This window comes from Medicago truncatula, chromosome 3 (genome assembly GCF_003473485.1).
Source record: "Medicago truncatula cultivar Jemalong A17 chromosome 3, MtrunA17r5.0-ANR, whole genome shotgun sequence".
Taxonomy (NCBI): Eukaryota; Viridiplantae; Streptophyta; class Magnoliopsida; order Fabales; family Fabaceae; genus Medicago; species Medicago truncatula.
Window position 1 is genome coordinate 32,225,813 of NC_053044.1, and position 18,334 is coordinate 32,244,146.

Sequence of the window (18,334 nt, forward strand, 5' to 3'; positions counted from 1 at the left end):
TATATATATGTTAGATTTCAAATTCATAAATAATAAATCAAGATAGCATGCAAAGTTTATGATTGAAAATGATGGAAAGTCATGCAGTATAGCAAACCAAATTTCTATGTTTTATAAAAGAAGTTACTTTGCATGTCACTCCATTGGGCAAGCGTAATATCAAAAAATTTAGAATACCAACTAGTGACTAATTAGGAGTTTTCTTAAGCGTACTAAGGATGGTTAGGGGTTTAAGAGAGAAAATAAAATTAGGATTAATAACTATGACAGGGAAAGATGTGAATTACCACCATTTTAGTGAGAGAAAAATGGTAATCTGAATCTGACTTCAAACATTTATCTTCATCTTTATCACTTCCTCACTCAGCCTTATCAACACCATTACCACGTAGTTTGCATATTGTTGAAAAATTGTTTCCCATGCAACAACGTTGTCAGACAATGAACAGAAAAGGAAACGAGTGAAAACAGAGTCAGACATTTCAAGGTTAACTCCGAGTATGCGAAATCAACTTGAGGCTTGTGCCAGTCTTAAGGGTGAACAGGCATGTATTTCCCTTTAAGTTTGATAAAATACAAATCAGTGTATATTGCATGTGTGCGTAGTACATTGCTTCTTTTAAACTTGTGTCTCTTAAACTGCTTCTGTTATGTTATTTTAAGCTTACAAAGCTATTAGATCATCTGTTGTATTTTGTTAACTAAGATGTTATTTAGTTAGTGCGATTCTGTTATAGATTTGGAATGTTCTAAAATCATAAGGTTCTGCATAAATCATAAAACCAACAGAGATGGCGATCTTCTGATAATATTTTCTTTCTTTCTGTTATTAAATTTCACTTTCTCAGGACACTTGTCTCTAATATTCTTAGATGAAGCGTCTGGAGTTCTATCACATCATTTAATATGCTTTGGCTTCTCATTTTCAGGTAGCAGCTAGGGTCACGCCACGAAATGCTGATAAGGACGAATGGTTTGTTGAAAAAGTGATTCATTTTGATAAGGAATTAAAGGAGTAAGTATAGATTCTGTATATAAATACGAGTACAAAGAAATTGAGATGTAGTTTTCATCCAAGATGGTATACATTCTTCAATCAAATATAGTAATTGAAATATGAAAATGTAACACTGTATTTTCTGAATTTGTTTTTGTTTTGGTGTTCAGTTTTATTCTCAAATTAATTTGACCTGGTTGCTCTGCTCTATTGGAATGTTTACCTTAACTATAGACATGCTCACATAGATCAAAAGGTTTCTGCTTTGATAGGTGTTTCAAAGGAAGAAGTCAAAAGGTTTGCTTTTAGTATCAACGTCCAGGTTATTGTTGAAACTTATGGCAAAGTTATAATACCCTAGGATCGACTACTACTAGTATTAACCTTTGAGTTATAGATATGTAAAGATATGTAATGTGCTATTCGATAGAGATAATCTATATAAAAAGAGATACGCATAGTACTTCAATCCATAGTATATATGTCATTGAATCTGGCTTATTTTGTTCATAAGTTGATTCCCATACCTTGTGTTTTTGTGCAAGTGTCAGAGAGCTTTCCTTTCATTGTCTACGATGGTTATGGTTGAATCTTCGAGGAGGAGCAAGCTATGATGAGAAAGAACAAGCTTATACTGGACCCTTGTATTTTATCATATGTAAATAATTTTAAGTAGAAATATATGTATTCAAGGTTTTAGTTTTCTATAATGGGTGGGGGCATACTTGTATTCAAATATATTGAAGTTGTAATAAGATCTTCCAAAATGTTTATCAAATGGTTTATAATAAATATTTTTATGTGATAAGGGTAATCAAATTGAGACATTGAATTGTTTCTAATTTGAAAGATTTGTATTATTGATAGGTTCGCTTTCAATAAAGGTTGCAGCTTATAAGAAAAAAAGAATCTTATAACTATTTTTTTGGTAACAAAAGGGAAGATTATAACTATTGCTCTGTCCCAATAATTAAAAAGGACTTTTAATAAGTCATATGGCATTCATTAAAAGAGAAAAATTAATTTATTTTTTTAGTTATCATGAGAATTTCCTGCGGATTTTCTTGCCAGAAGTTACAAGTTCCTGTGGATTTTTGCTGCGGAATTATCTGCGGTATGTTCGGATACATGGGCAGGGAAACTTATCCAGCTCTGCCTGAAGATTTCCTGCGGAAATTCTTCACTTTACCTGAGTAAATTACCGCAGGAAACAATTACCCACGAAGGTGGTTATACCTTGGAACTTAAATCCTAGGCAAATAGGCCATAATAGTTCATGTATATTTTCACAAGATTTATGGTCTTGAGTTTCATTCTTTAGTTGAGACAATGTAGTACCCTATAATATTCAATTCATTTGTACATCAATAGTAACCCCCGAAACAAGATGTGATTGAGATGAATCACGAGTGATTGGTGAGACGGTTACATGATTCTTGACCCTTAACCTTAATATGGGTTAGTACTATATCACGTACAATTAGTAACCTTGTTAATCTTTAGTGATTGAAGTAGAGAAGATAATTAAAAGGACTCTGAATGGATAGTCCAATAATCTAGTTTATATGTGATGGTTAAGATAAAGTATGGTAATTAATCAATATAGTATGATTCTGTTGATTAACTGAAAGGTATCATGAATATGATAAATTCATCGATCGTACATTGATTATGCGTACATGTAGTAACCCTATATTTTGATTACGATAACCGAATGGCGAATGACCAATTAAAATGGACAAGATAATATTATGTGTGGTCCATCAATATATATATGTATATAGAACATATTTTTTTTTTGAAAGCCAAAACGTATTTTACTGTAGCCAATCTTTATTCCATTCAAAACCTATCCTGGAAAAGCCAAAACGTAGTTCACCTCCTGCAAGACTGCAACCGTGGCACCGCCCCCATCCTCTGTGATTGTCCCCTTCATTTATCCTCCCCTTCTCTGTGCTCGTCACCGGAAAACTCTGAACAAGCTATTTTCGATTGTAAAACCAAAATCGCAGCAATCGTTGAAATTGAGTTTCAACTTTCATCGTCGTCATTCTGATTGTGCCTCTAGCAGTGGCCGTTTCACGATCGCGGATCTGAAATGGTGTTTCCCTTTCATATGTTTTCTTAGTTGATAGAGATCGTAAATCTCATCCCCAACTTTTAATTTACTTCTAATTGTTTTCTTAGTTGATAAAAAAAAAAGTAAGCTTTGTTTCTTGTTTGAAATAGCAATGTTGATGCTGGGATAGATGAAGAGTGGAAACGTAAACGGCGGTCGGTGCTGAACAACAATATTATGTAATTAGTGGAATACAAATTGGCTACACTAAAACAAGTTTATTAATTAAATGAGGTTTTTAATCTCAATCATCTATTTGTAATTTAATGGTTGATTTTTATTCTCACCATTCTCATATAAAATAACCATTCTCATAGTATACATGGTATGCGACTTTCGTGCATCATAGATACTATAAATGAGCTTTTTCCGGGTAAACTTAGGTGCTAGATAAAGAATGGGCTCATGGTAATGATGCAGGATTAATTATCATAAGTCAATTCTTTATCTAACACAATATCACATACAATTAGTTACCTTGTTAATCCGGAGGAAATGAGTTTCCTACCCAATATGAAAAGTGATCATGCGCTGTGAGATACTCTCGATTTTCCTGCATAGTTACCTACGGATTTTGTCAAGGATTTAGGTTACCAACTAATACCTTCGTGGCTAATTGTTTCCTTAGGAGTTTAGAATCAATAGGAAAGGTATATTCGCAGGAAAACCCGCAGGAACAACCGCAAGAACCTTTATGAAGAGAACAATTTCCACAGGTAAATCCGCATGAAATGAATTTATTTTTTATAAAAAAATATAAATTATATAAGATGCAATTTTTAAACATTTCAGCATTTTTAAAAATTCCAGTGCCTTAACGCCCCACGCCTTAAGGAACATGCCAATTTAGTGCACTGCATCCAAACACGCCCCGTGCGAGGATCACCCTACATGTGTCCTCTAATCGCTCCCTGATCACACGTTGCAAAATCCAGAGACAGTTATTCTCAAAGCGCGCCTATATAAGGATGACATTGTTTCACCCTCCAGATACGATTCACTTTTCACAACATTTTCTACACACTCTTTCTTAGTTCCATTAGTGACTTGAGCGTTGGATTGCCAACGTGCCTATTAGCACATTTCGTTCCACCGCGAAGACTCATTGCCACCGTACCGGAACACTTTTCGTCACTGTTACCTCTCATCCATCCTCACTGAAAAGATTTTTTTAAACCCTATTATAAAATATGAAACAACCCAAAATAAAATAAAATATGTGAAAAATTACTAAAAAAAATAAAGTATGATTATTTAAAAGTTAATTTTATACTCTAAATTATAAAATTAATAGAAAAATATTTAAATTTAATTATCATTGACATTTAAAATATAAAGAAATGAATTTATTTTTCAAAATGGTGGTTCAAAATTAGTCTATATATTAAAAATATTTATTTACGTTAAAATAAATTAAAGTGAAGTGTATATATAATTGTTAAAGAGGGTGTTATAATTCAAACATCTTATAGAGGAGGGGAGTATAAATTTAATTTTTCGAAGGAGAGGAGTGTATATTTTAACCTAAGACAGAAGATGAGTGTAATTCAAATTTCTCTTAAGAGAGAGGAGGGTAATTTACTCTTGTTTTTATTTGTTAAACCGTTAAATAATTCAGATTACGAAATCCCAAAACTTCAACAAACAGTTGACGTTATTTTCTTGTAGTCGTGAGAAGATTGATATCTAAATTTAACGAGGAATGTTATTTGAACAACCAATTTAGGGGGCAACTTGTGGGAAAACCAAAATATACTATGTAGGTATTGTCTCAAAAATAAAAGCAATAAAGAGAGAGAACGATAACATAACGTGATCGGTGTGAGATGCAAAATTCTCATAAAAGTTGTCACAAAATAGTTGTTCAAATATTATTTCTCAACTTAAAGAATAAAAGCTATTCCGAGAGTGTATCCTATGATTGGACCGAAATCCATAGTGCATATCATTTGTTGCATCATGAATTTGGTCGATCATGACAACTCTTGTCACAGCTATCATTATGCAGAGTGATACAAAATTAGCAAGTGTACGGACTATTTTAATCTCTACTTGAAAAACTCTAACTTGTAAAATCTATAAATTGATTTTCCTCCCTTTATAGAATCTTCACCTGATCATTCTTCCTCCCAAATTGAAAGAGGAAGCCAACGACTCTTGAAGCACATTTCTCTGTAAACATTCACCGCTTCTGATCTTCTTATGCTTCCATTCCAATTTTTAATTGTCATCGATGCAAGAAGACATCGAGATAGACAACGAAATTTGAACTCTAAAACCCTAAATTAAAAGGTGTTTTGTGTATCTCTTCCTCACCAACTTTTCTCTTCTTTCTCTTACCAGCTCCGTATCTCCAAATTTGTTAATTCTTCCTTCCTTTAATTTGTTTCTCTTACCATCTCATAATTGTACTGTCTCCAAATGTACAATTATGTATTTCACTAACTCTTTCACTATTGCTTCCGAAGTTATCTTTATATTGTTTCTAGAGTTAAATAAGTAAATAGTCACCATAAATATACCAACATTTAATTTGTCTTCTTTAGAATATTCCTAGTCTTTTAGCCCCTTCAAAAATTTTCATCCATAAAATTAATCCGTACTTTTTAGTAAACTTATGTTTAACCTTCATGTTGTTTAATAGAATTTTCCAGAGAAATGGGTAGAAAATAACGACACTATTTTCCAAAAAACAAAATAGATATTTTTTATTTTTTATCAAAACATGAATTTAATATGAATTTTTTAGCACAAAAAATATATAAAATTCTATTATTTTTTGGAGAGATTGTCATAATATTCCACCCATTTTAGGAAAATTTTATTAAAAAATATGAAGGTTAGACATGAGTTGACTAAAAAAAAAGACTAATTTCATGGATGAAATTTTTTGGAGGGACCAAAAACCTAATGAATATTTTGGGAGACTAAAATCAAATGTTGGTATTATATTTAGGGGGACCATTTACTTATTTAACCCTTGTTTCTATTTTGTAGGTTACTATACTTGGTGGTAGAGCTTAATTGGTTGAAGAGTCTTTTTTTATGTACAGGAGGAAATAGCAGCGATTCATGAAGGTATTACTTACATTTTGCAAAATTGCATCTCTGTAATTTTGTATAGCTATTGGACGAGTAATATTTTTTGGCACCTCTTACTTATCTATAGAAATCAGTAACTGTGAGTTTCACTTTGACAGACATTAGCAATGTAACCTCTCCTTTCTAGTTAAATGGTGAGTTTCTTTTTCCACTCCTTAAGCATAGTGCCACTCTTAAAAAGAAGGAAGTTAGCAAATAAATATCACTAACATTACTAACCACATCACCATTCACTCATATTTTATTCCCACTGAGTGAGAGAGACTACACCATATTGAGATAACTAGAGGAAAGACTTGGAAAGGAAAAAATGAAAAGCTTGAGGAAAATATCGAATCAAACAAAAGTCTTTACCCAATCCATTCCAAGTAAGAATCTATAATTCCTTTTAGCTCATGATCATCTTTTATGCTATGTTGTCAAAAATGAAAAGTCCCTTGCCATTTAGAAGAAAATCGTGAACCTTGATTAAGAATTGATGTTGTTACTCCTTCTTGTTTTGCTAGTATATATGAAACTGGAAATTTTATTTTACTCATAGGATAAAAATAATGTTCTAGAAAAAAAAATTGAATATAGAATAATAATCATGTTGTTGTTTTGTATTAGGGTAGTGAAAATAAGATAGAAATATGTAGGATTCATGAATCTCAATGTTTGATAAATCTTGTCGTCATAGTGTTGTTCTATTTAGAAAATAAAAGAAAAACATATTGTTTTGAATAGAATTGAGTCATTGGCTGAAAGAAACAAAGACTTTGGATTAAAAATAAAGTACACATGAGTTGTGAATTATAAACTATTTAAAGAGTGTTTTTAACCATAAGTCATTTTAGAGTATTTTTTATGATTTTGTAAACATCGATTTTTAGTTAATTATTTTTTAGAGTCGCTGAAATGTATAAGAAAATGAATATTTAAGTTGAATTTTTCTCAATTAGGTGTTGGATGGTATTGTTCACAAAGAATATGGTTTCACTAAAATAAAATTTTAGTGAGAGTACTAGTTAAATGATTTTTTAACTCATTTATAGTTTGCTGATGACGCCCTTTTGATTGGTGGGAAAAGATGGACGAATGTTCTTGCTTTGAAGAATGTTTTGCTTTTATTTGAGAAAATATATTGGTTAAAAGTAAATTTTCATAAAAAGCAAGTTGTTTTGTATTAATGTGGCGGTGGTTGTTATGAATTGCAAGCATGGTTGTTTACCCTTTGCGTACTTGGGGCTTGTTATTGGTGGTGATCTGAGAAAGCTTCAGTTCTAGAACCCTTTGGTTGAGCTTATTAGAAGTAGACTGTCTGGTTGAGCTTATTAGAATTACACTGTCTGGTTGGAGAAACAACAATCTTTAGTTGGGGGGTCGACTGATTCTCCTTAGTATGTATTGTCCTCCATTCCGGTTTATTTTCTTTCCTTATTCAAACCTTCCTCAGGTATCATTTCTCCCATCGACTCTATTTTTTGTATTTTTTTTTTTAGGGGCGAGTAAGGATGTTAGGAAATTGTCTTGGATAAAATGGGATACGAAAAATGGAGGTTTGGGGGTCAGGAAGGCTGAAGGACTTTAATTTCTCGCTTCTTGGTAAATGGACGTGGAGGATGTTGGAGGACAGGGGAAGTTTATGGTATAATATGTTATGTGCGAAGTATGGTGAGGAGGGAGTAGTTATGTGTTGTTGGAGGCGGGGGGTTCCGTGCGGTGGCAAAACGTGAACCATATTAGGTGGGGGGCGGTTTGTTAGATAATCGGTGGTTATTGGATAATATTTCTATATTGCTGGGGGATGGGGTTTCTTCGTTGCTCTGGAAGGAACCTTGGTTGGATGGTGTTTCTTTAGCGGATAGATATGCTAGATTGCTTAATCTTGTTATTAATAAATGTGCTACTGTTGTGGAGTTGTCCTCTCTGGGTTGGGAGGTTAATGGTGAGGCCTGGAAGTGGAGGAGATTGTTTGCGTGAGAGGAGGGGCTGATGAGGGAGTGTGCAGAGCAGCTCTCACTTGTGGTTTTGCAGGTTGGCGTGTCTGACTGGTGGATTTGGAAGCTTCATTCTTCTCACATATACCCGGTCAAAAGTGCTTTTAATCACTTGACTAGTTCGGATGTGGGAATTGATGACCGCTACAATCATATTTTATGGCTTAAGTAAATTCTGCTTAAGGTCAATATTTTTATTTGGCGTTTGTTTTTGAATAGATTAGCAACTAAGATAAATCTGTTTTGGAGAAATATCTTGAATTATAACGATTCTTTTTGTTCGGCCTCTTGCATATTGGTTCAAGATCAGGATCATTTGTTCATTTCCTATGCTTTTATGGTCAACTTTGGGTTTTAATATCGGGATGGTTCGGCATTTCAACAACTCTTCAGGGTTCCTTATTTGAGCATTTTCTTCACTTTGAAGGGCTTGGGGATTTCTCCTACAAGTCTCGCAACAAGAGAAAATTTGCGCCAAACGCGATTTATACTTTTCATGATTGGTGGTTCAGTTATTAACTTAAGCTCTACAAATGTTGTCTTTACTTTCTTTCTTTGTTTGAATTGTTTTCTTTAATCTGAAGCAAAGTTTAAACCTATATTAATATCATCTCATGCATATTGATATTTTGTGCTTGGAAGTTTTGAACATCTTGGTGTTATAGTAACTCTAATGGAGAAAGAATTGGTTCTTGGTTTGAAGATATTTTGTAAAATAAATGAAGTTCAACATGTTGACATATATTCAAGTTGTTATAATAATGATGAACAAGAAAAGGAATAAATTCTGGAGCTTCTAATACCCTTGGAACTATTGTGACAATGGAAAAACATGAGAGTGAAGCAAGAAGTGGATGGAGATTTTCCAAGCACTTAGGCTGTTAATATAAATTTGGAGCATCGCAGTGTATATGAAAATTTTATAGTATAGGAGCAGTTTCTGTTATTTTGCTTAATCATCTTTGTTTTGATATTGTTGTGTTTCTGTGTATGGGACGAGGAAGTATTTGGTTTTTGGATTTAAAAAAAGTACCTTTAACAGGAAGAAATCACCAATGATGGTCGGATTTAGGCAAGTGTGTCAAATAATTTATCAAGTAATAAAGTGATAAGTAGAGTATCGTATCCACATAGATTGTCGTTTCAACCAAACAATTCGCGTTACTTGTTTGGGAACAATTCACCTCTATTTAATTGTTGGAATTACGTAACAATCAAGTCTTATTCATGTAATTTATCGTTGTCTATCTAAGTGATGAGTTCGTTAGGTTTTACTACCTATCAGATGTCGAAATGCACATGTTGATCACACAGGTTTCTCCAGTGTGGTCTTACTCTCTCAGAGGTAATTGAAACATAGACTTGAATTAGCGTTCCTAAATTCCCATCAGTGTGGTCTCAATCTTCTTAAAGGTTCACTTATATACAAATCTTAGAAGTGTATAACACACTCTCCCTCTCGATAGTTCATAATATTTTTAATAGGCGCGACACTCTCATAATGAATTAAAACAACTGGTAACGGTTTTTCCCATTAAGGGATCTAAGCTAGCAAGCATCTTAGCCAAATTGTTTCCTCACTAGCAGATTCCATTGTGGACTTGGCTAGAATGGTTTGTTTATTAGATTTCCAAGAAATAACTCCTCAAACTATGCTAAATATATAACCACTAATCGCTTTGGAATCATCTGACAAGATGTTCCAATCTGCATGACTAAACCCTTCAAGTACAACATTGTATTTTCAGTCCTATAGGCATTAGTCCCATCCTATGAAGTTTAAAGTATTTTAGATAATTTTAAAAAGAATATTTCTCGTGTGGTGCACGGGTATACACACTAGTATGACATATAACAAAGCGATAACTCTACAATAGCCTAGGAATCACATGAAATCGAACAATATTATACCTCTTGTGACTTTTTCTTTTCTCTCATGTGAAAGGTTAGAAAATATTGGAAAAATGGTAAAATAAGAAAGATGTCTTATGAATGGTAAAGTTTTCACGCGAGCTTTGCACTAAGTGTGTCAAAGGGACAAACACATTACTTTTATGAAATTTAGAGGCATTTAATAATGATTCTTGTTTTAGGATGAGATGTTGAGCTTTACAAGCATATGAAAGGAGAAACACAACACTTTAACGTACTTGAGAGACAATTTCCTACAATTCCATAACCTCTAAAAGTTATTTTTATGTATATAAGGAGATGATATACTTTATAAATTATAAAGTGATAAAACCACATTTTATTTCTTGAATGCACTTTGATAAAAATATGGCTGAAATTGGCAAATATATTTATGTTATAATTATCTTTATTTCCCTTTTTTTCATTACAACGAGCGTTGAAGGTAAGCCATTTTAAACCTTTTTGAATTTCCTTAGGTACTTTGTACATGATATTTTATTCCATTTTAGTAACATTATTTTATTCTCTTTTTTCATTCCAACAGGTTGGAGATGTAAAACAAAATATGATTGTATAAAAATACGGTTCTGCAAATTTCCTACGATAGCGAGGTGTACAAAGCCAGATTTTTTATTTCTTGAATACGATAGAGGATTTTGTACATGCGATGATTGAGAAATGTACCTGATGGACGAAATAGACAAGTGCGTCCAATCATATTAAGTAAAAAAAATAGTATGTTATTGTCTCCACAGTGGATGTTGTTCAACTCGGTAATTAGCATAATTTATTAGAAAAAGAAATAAAAGAGAAGATTAATAGTGGTTGCGGGGTTTTAATTGTCTTGAGAAATGTGAGATTAGGTTTTTGTGATTCGTAACGATGATTATGGAATTCTTGAATCCCCCAGTTGTGTTTGTTGGAAATTAAATCGAGTAATGATTCGTTTATAATTTGCCTTATGTTTGGATTTAAGAAAGTAGAACATAACTCTCTGATGAATTCGTGAAAGTTTATTTTAATAACCCCGCAATTCAATCATTTACAATTGTGGGGTTCCCTTAAGATGAGTTGTAACCTTAAATTCATACTTAGATTCAATTAATTTAGAAACTAAACAATTCACTATTTCCTTGATCCAATGGAATTCTGATTGTCGATCCTACTGGCTCCATCTAAGATATGATATAAAAACAGACATATATGAATTAAATCAAACTTTAGATTATAAACTGAATAAAAACTTTATTAATATATATAATTCAAAAAATAAGAAGGGGTTCATCGCGGAACCCTAATCAAAGAGGTTTAGCTACACATGACAACATACATCATTACAAAACAATAGAAAAACATATTTAGACATACATCATTACAAAACAATAGAAAAACATATTTAGAGAGAACAAGAAAAGGATGGAGATCCTTGCCTTGCAGCTTCCGATGCTTGACCATTTCCTAGTATCGCTAGACTATAATGTGACTATAATGGAAAGACTCAAGCTTGCCTTCATGACTAGATGAAGGCCACAAGTTGTTGGTCGCTAGACTAAGATAAAATTTTGTTTGATATTCTCGAAACACTCAATTCTTTAATGGTGCATTACTTAATTAATTGTTTTAGGATTTTCTTTTTAATTTTTTTTTTTTTTAGGGAAGGATTTTCTTTTTAATTTTTTTCATGTTTATAGGATTAAATATCTTTTGTCTTGATCCAAATCATGTCTAGAATTCCGTATTTTCACATTAAATATATCAACCAAAAGCCTTACCAAAAAAAATATATATATCAAATTAAATAAGCGCTAATGATAAAATTTTGAAATTTATTAATTTTATTAAAATTCAAGAACCTCAAAACAGTCAAATTATTTCTCCACAATAAGTATCAAAAGAAATACACAAAACAATTTTACAATATGTTAAACTTCCTAAAATATGTTGGATACAAAAACATTTAACTTTCTATTCAGAATTTTTTTTGTAAGAGTATGATTTTAAATCTATGAACATAACAAACTAAATAGAGGAACAGAGAAGAATAGAATAATATGCACGATATCTAGAAGTTCTAGCTCAACTGACAAAATGTCGAAATTGTTAGGTCGGATGCCATGATCGGGGTTCGAATCCCGGTACCTTCACTTGTGTGTGTGAGTTTACAATGACTTTGTCATTTCGTCTATCTAAAAAAAAAAAAAAAAGAATAATATGCACGGTTATTTTTATTATAGTTCAGAACAACTTGTTTCTACATTTAGTTCCTCTCTTACATAAAATTTTTCCTTAGTATAGTTGAGGAATTAATCCATAAGAGTATTACTTTCTATGTCTCTTCAGATAACATGAATATTCATATTTTTCCTCTTGAAGCCTTCTTCCACTAGAAACGTTATAATCTTCCCAATAACTCTCCCATCTGCCTTGTTGAGGATCCAAGTAGTTACCCTTTCCCTGGATTTTCATTTTTACAATGGACTGCAACTATTGTAAGGTTTATAAAATTGAGTTTGTACCTGAAGTTATACAAAGTCAAGGTAGGATTTAACTCTCCGTGGAGTACAATTGAAATCCTACAAAATTCAAGTGTATGCAGACATCATGATTGATTTACACAATGATATAATCTAACTCTAAACATATGGGTTGTATTCTACACTATAACGTACTCCCTCTGGTCACATTTATAAGTAAAAACTTAACATTTTAGGTTCATTGAATAACTAATGTATTTAGTCACATTTATAGACCGGATTCATTAGTCATTCAATGAATCTAAAAAGTTCTATTTTGCTTATAAATGTGATCGAAGGGAGTATGTTATTTTCCTCACTATTATCTACGAGGATTTGCAATGAATATTTTTCACATGTTCCAAATTTTCCTTAGAACAGTCATTTTTTCTTTTCTCTCTTCCGGGAATGTTAAAATTGATTCATCTCACAATGACTTTAGTCTTCAAATATTCATTGATGGTCCAACATGAACCCAAAATTTCATAGGTCCATTTTAAACGAAACCTTCATTGATTTAGATTAAGCCAATTTTCATTGTTGGTCGATATGATGAGAACAATACAAATCTAGAAGGGGTGAGTAATTTCCCTCTAAAAATTTAGAATTGGGTTTTTAAAAACTACTTTTGCAAATCAATATGACTATTAGAAATATGACTTAGTACTAAGATTACAAAATTAAAACAACGAACACAATAATATTAATTTTGAACAAGAGATTCACAATTGATTTAATGTTACACAATCAAATATCAATCACTTAATTACAAACCCTAATTATTCTCAAATCAATCCTGAAACTTAAACAGGAAATTACTACTAATTGAAATCACAAAACTTGTTCATTGATGAATTCATAAGCAAATAAATTTCTAATATGTTAAGTGATTGGATAACTATTTTAAATTCAATGTTCTTCAAACAAAACGAGTTCATTATAATGCTATTAATCACTTAACACATATTCATTTTAAACTTATCACAATTCTTCAATTAATAAGCCAAAACTTGCAGAAATTCAAAGGTAAGGGAGAAGAATACACCGAATTTATAGTGGTTTCCCAAATCGTCCTCGTTATGGGGTATATCCACTCTTTGTAGAATTTTTTTTGGCCTTCTACTATGATTGAGTGTTTGCACAATGTACTACATGGTTTTATTAGAAGTAATTAACAAAGCTTTTGACTTGATCCAAGTCCAAGATCCACGAACTTAACACCTAAGTACTTCAAATCTTCAATCCCACGAGATCCCTTAACAATCTTTGTTAAGATTCCTTCTTTCACATAAGTTCTTTTGATTTCCTTAGGAATTAATGAACTAGAAAAATCCCTAGCTTGTAAAGGAGAAAAGAATGCCTTCTTGTTTCCTTTAGAACTTTGAGCATTTCAAATTTCTTGAAAGATTCAAACCATTACATAACCTAAAATTGTCCATCTAATCCAAGACCCAAATTCTCACAATGAACTATGAAGAATGTTTTCTTATGGTATTTGAGAGAAGGAGAGAATAGCGAATAGTAATGAATGAAACCAGTAAATAGGTCAAATTTTAGGTTTAATCACTCTTGAGAAGGTATTGGCCTAGTCCCCCTTCTCTTTTTTGTATCAATCTTTTTTAATATATCTTTTTAGGGTTGTTGGCTCCTTGCTACAATCCTAGTTTAAAAAAAAAAAAAAAAAAAAGAAAGAGAGCCATTGAGTTATATAGCTAAGCAATATAACTAGGAGAACCTTTGGCTTGAATCAGATTAGAAATCAAGTTTTGGTTCCTTGAAAGCTAAGAAACCTTTAGAAAATATCGTCTTAGTATTATTACTAGCTCCTTGAATTTCCTTGTCTCTCATGATTTTAGGAAAGGTAATTAGTGTGCTGACATCCTTGCCAACATATACTCTTTCCTCTAGTCTCTTAACTATTTGGTTAGATATCCCTAACTGTCTCAAAGCTACTTTTGCACAAAACAAGTTATTATGAATGCCTAACTTTAGATTTGTATATCACTAAGGAGGTTTTGGTCTACTCTCCCTCCTTTTCTTTGATATTATCCTGGTTAATATATTTTGGTAGTTTAGCACTTTGCTACGCTACCCTCTTTTTGTCAAAAAACGAAAAATATCGCAATGCATCATAGTCCATGTTTGTGCAAAATGAGTTATTTTTCTCAATCTTCATACATTCTCAAGCTCATGTAAGGTAACCTAATTTCAACCATTTAAACTAAAACCATGATATACATATAAACCACGATATCATACACACAGACAAAGCGCTAAAGGTGTTACATTTCTTGCGTTTATTTTCAGTTTAAAATACTTCAATTTTTTTCTGATAATTTTATTATATATTCATAATGAAATCATTCAAACATTATGCATAACTCAGAAATAAATATTTTATCAAACTAAATATTTCACCTTTCGTAACGTTTCCTTTTTTTATCATGTATAAGGCTATATGGAAACACTATAATAAGAATAACTTCTTATTATTGGGAATTTTTTATGGGACCTCTTTACTAAGCATGGTGAAGGGACAAACATGTACATCCCTTTTACATATTTACGAGATATTTAATAATGATTCTATCTAATTTTGTGAAGGAGAGGGTGAGTTTTATATGTATTTTATAGGAACAAACACAACACTTTGATGTACTTAAAGAAACATTTTCTTACAAACCCATAAGCACAATTTTTATTTTAATATTTGTAATGAGAAGCTAATCTGTATAAATTAAAAAGTGATAAAACCATACTCTATTTTCTACATGCTAAGGGGAGAGAATATGACTGAAATTGTAAAAAAAAAATTATGTCATGATTATCTTTCTTTTCATATTTCTTGTTGCACCGAATGTTCAGGGTAAACCATTTATTTACCATTTTAATTTTCCTTAGTTACTTCCTACATAATATTTTATATCATTTTTGTAACATTCTTTTATTCTCTTTTTTTAATTACAGCGCAACGCAATAGATTTAGAGAAGATTCTGATTGTCCAATTGAAATGTGTGGATTTCCTTTGAAAACAAATTGTTTAAGGCCACATTTTATACTTGGTAAAAGAGGCATATGTGTATGTGTTTGAATGACGTGCCTGTAAGATTCTGCTACAATATTAGCTATCATTTAGTTATTGTGGGGTTAACAATGTTTTATCCCCCTCTAATGTAATTTCCGGTTTTACTCCGTGTAAATTTTTTCGTTGGGATTTCGTCCATGTAATTTGAAGATTTTTGGTTTTGGACCTTCATGAATTTTGGCTGTACAAAATCGAAGATATGACAGGGAGTAAACCGAAATTTGCTCAAATTCACAGGGGGTAAACCAAAATTTGCTCAAATTACAAGGGGGTTAAACCTAAATTTTCTCAAATTACAGGGGGTGAAAATTTCCAGGAAGGTCCAAAACCAAAAAATCTTCAAATTACAAGGATGAAATTCAAAAGAAATATTTTACAGGAGAAAAAACCGAAAATGACCTATATTATAAGAGGTAAAACACTATTAACCCGTTATTGTGTTTGCATCCAAAAATTTGTATTTTCTTTCTTTTTATATTTTCGCAGAACTTTCAATTATGGCTTTGTACTCTAATAAATTTAAAAAAGGAAGTAAAGAAAATTATTTAGATTGTCTTATTTTCTCTTAAATTTACAGATATCAGCATGTCCTTCAATTCAGAATTTTCATGTTGTCTTTCAAATGCTACCACATATTAGAATATCTTTAGTAGTTAAATTCAAAATTAATTTTTATGTTTACGTCATAATATTGTTACACTTATGTTTTTTCTCACACTTCAATTTATGATCCTCTTGAATTTTTCTTTTTCACAACTATTAGAGGAAGAAGAGAATAATAAAGAGAGTTCTCCTAGTTTACTTGTATCTGAAGTTAACTAGTTTAGCTTTCTATATTCTACTTGATTTAGCTTGTTCATAGGACATTTGTACTTTACTTTCTTCCTATAAATACCTCATGTACCTTCATTCACATTCATGAGAAATGAGACCATTTTCACATTTTACATTTCATAACATGGTATCAGGAGTTTTTTCTCTCTCTTCCATGGCGGAAGTTAGTTACAAAAGTTAGTTACAATCCGTTTCTTCATCTTCTTCGTTGATTATTCGTTATTTTTGCAAAGACCCTCATGGTTTTCTTCTGTGCTATTGATTCTCTTGTTGATATTGCATTTTGTTGAAATTTTTTTCTCTCTCTGTTCTTCGTAATTTGCTTCGCATTTCAACATGGTTCACAACAATCAACCTGATACTGAATCCGTGTTCTACGTTCATCCAAGAGAAGGACCGAATTCAGTGCTTGTAGCTCCTCCATTGGATGGATCTAATTACCTCGCATGGAGTCGTTCCATGATTCGAGCTTTTGGCGCGAAAAACAAATTGAAATTCATTGATTGATCTATGGAGATTCCAGATGAAGATGATTTGAATCGCAATGCCTGGGAACGTTGTAACCATCTCCTTCAGTCTTGGATCATCAATTCAGCTACTCCTCAAATTGCACAAACCCTAGTTTTTCATGAAAACGCCATTGATGCGTGGTTGGATCTTAAAGAACGCTTCTCTAAAGCAGATCGTATTCGTATTGCTACTCTTCGTTCTAAGATCAATAATCTGAAGCAAGGTTCAAAATCAGTGTTAGACTACTTCACTGAAATGAAAACTCTTTGGGAAGAGTTGAATTCCCATCGTCCAATGCCACATTGCACTTGCCCTCATCCATGTCGTTGAGCTGCCATGAGAGAAGCTTGTAATTACATGCTTGAGGATCAAGTTATCCAGTTTTTGACTGTTTTGAATGATCAATTCAATGTGATTAAGACTCAGATGCTCATGCTTGATCCACTCCCCTCAATTAACAAAGTATACTCATTGGTTATACAAGAGGAAAGCAACAATAGTTCATTACACTCCTCCATTGATGAACCTTTATCTGTCATCAATGCTGCTGATTCACGCAAGCCTCAAGGCAGAGGAGAGGCTATTTCTCTGGATCCAAGCCACCTAGACATTGTTCATTTTGTGGCAAAACCAATCATACTATTGAATATTGCTATCAGAAACATGGATTCCCATATCCAAATTCTAAGAAGTAGCATTCTTCTGTTAATGCCTCAAGCAGTTTTGATGAAAAAGAGGCTCAATCAGCAAGTTGCAATGATGCATCTTCATCTTCCATTACCAGTATTTTTCAGGAGAAATATGATCAATTGCTTAGCTTGTTACAATAAGTGAATTTGCTTCCTGCACCAGCATTTTCCACTCCTTCATTCACATTCATGAGAAATGAGATCATTTTCACATTTTACATTTCATAACAACAACCTCAAGTTTTCTGTTCTCTTTTAATAGATATGGAAAATTAAAGTCACTAAATAAATATAATAGTATACTAAAGTATTATGCAAGTCTTAATTATTTATTTTTCTTTGTGTGTTGTCTTTAATTTAACAGATTTACTTATACTCTATGATCTAAGCTTAGTTTTCCTTATGCTAGAGACTTTATGTAGGTTTAATTTATGTTGCATTTAAAAAAAAAACTTGTATAACTAAACTCAATATAATTATGTACAATAATTATTTATTCTACTTTCACATTTATCCTAATAATGGTATGATATATAAAATGAACATATATTAATATTTGTAAGAAAAAATAGTAAAGAATGAAGCACGAAC

The 18,334-nt window shown here is 32.0% G+C and overlaps 2 long non-coding RNA genes across 2 annotated transcripts; both read left to right on the forward strand.

Moving 5' to 3' along the window:
* Positions 1-6,324: 6,324 nt before the first annotated feature.
* LOC112420366 (uncharacterized) lies at positions 6,325-8,822 on the forward strand. The gene is made up of 2 exons (XR_003010389.2): positions 6,325-6,586; positions 7,700-8,822. It is a non-coding gene; the product is annotated as an uncharacterized lncRNA (long non-coding RNA).
* A 1,592-nt stretch (positions 8,823-10,414) lies between these two features.
* LOC25489207 (uncharacterized) lies at positions 10,415-11,061 on the forward strand. Its single transcript, XR_003010674.2, has 2 exons — positions 10,415-10,553; positions 10,656-11,061. It is a non-coding gene; the product is annotated as an uncharacterized lncRNA (long non-coding RNA).
* Positions 11,062-18,334: the final 7,273 nt, after the last annotated feature.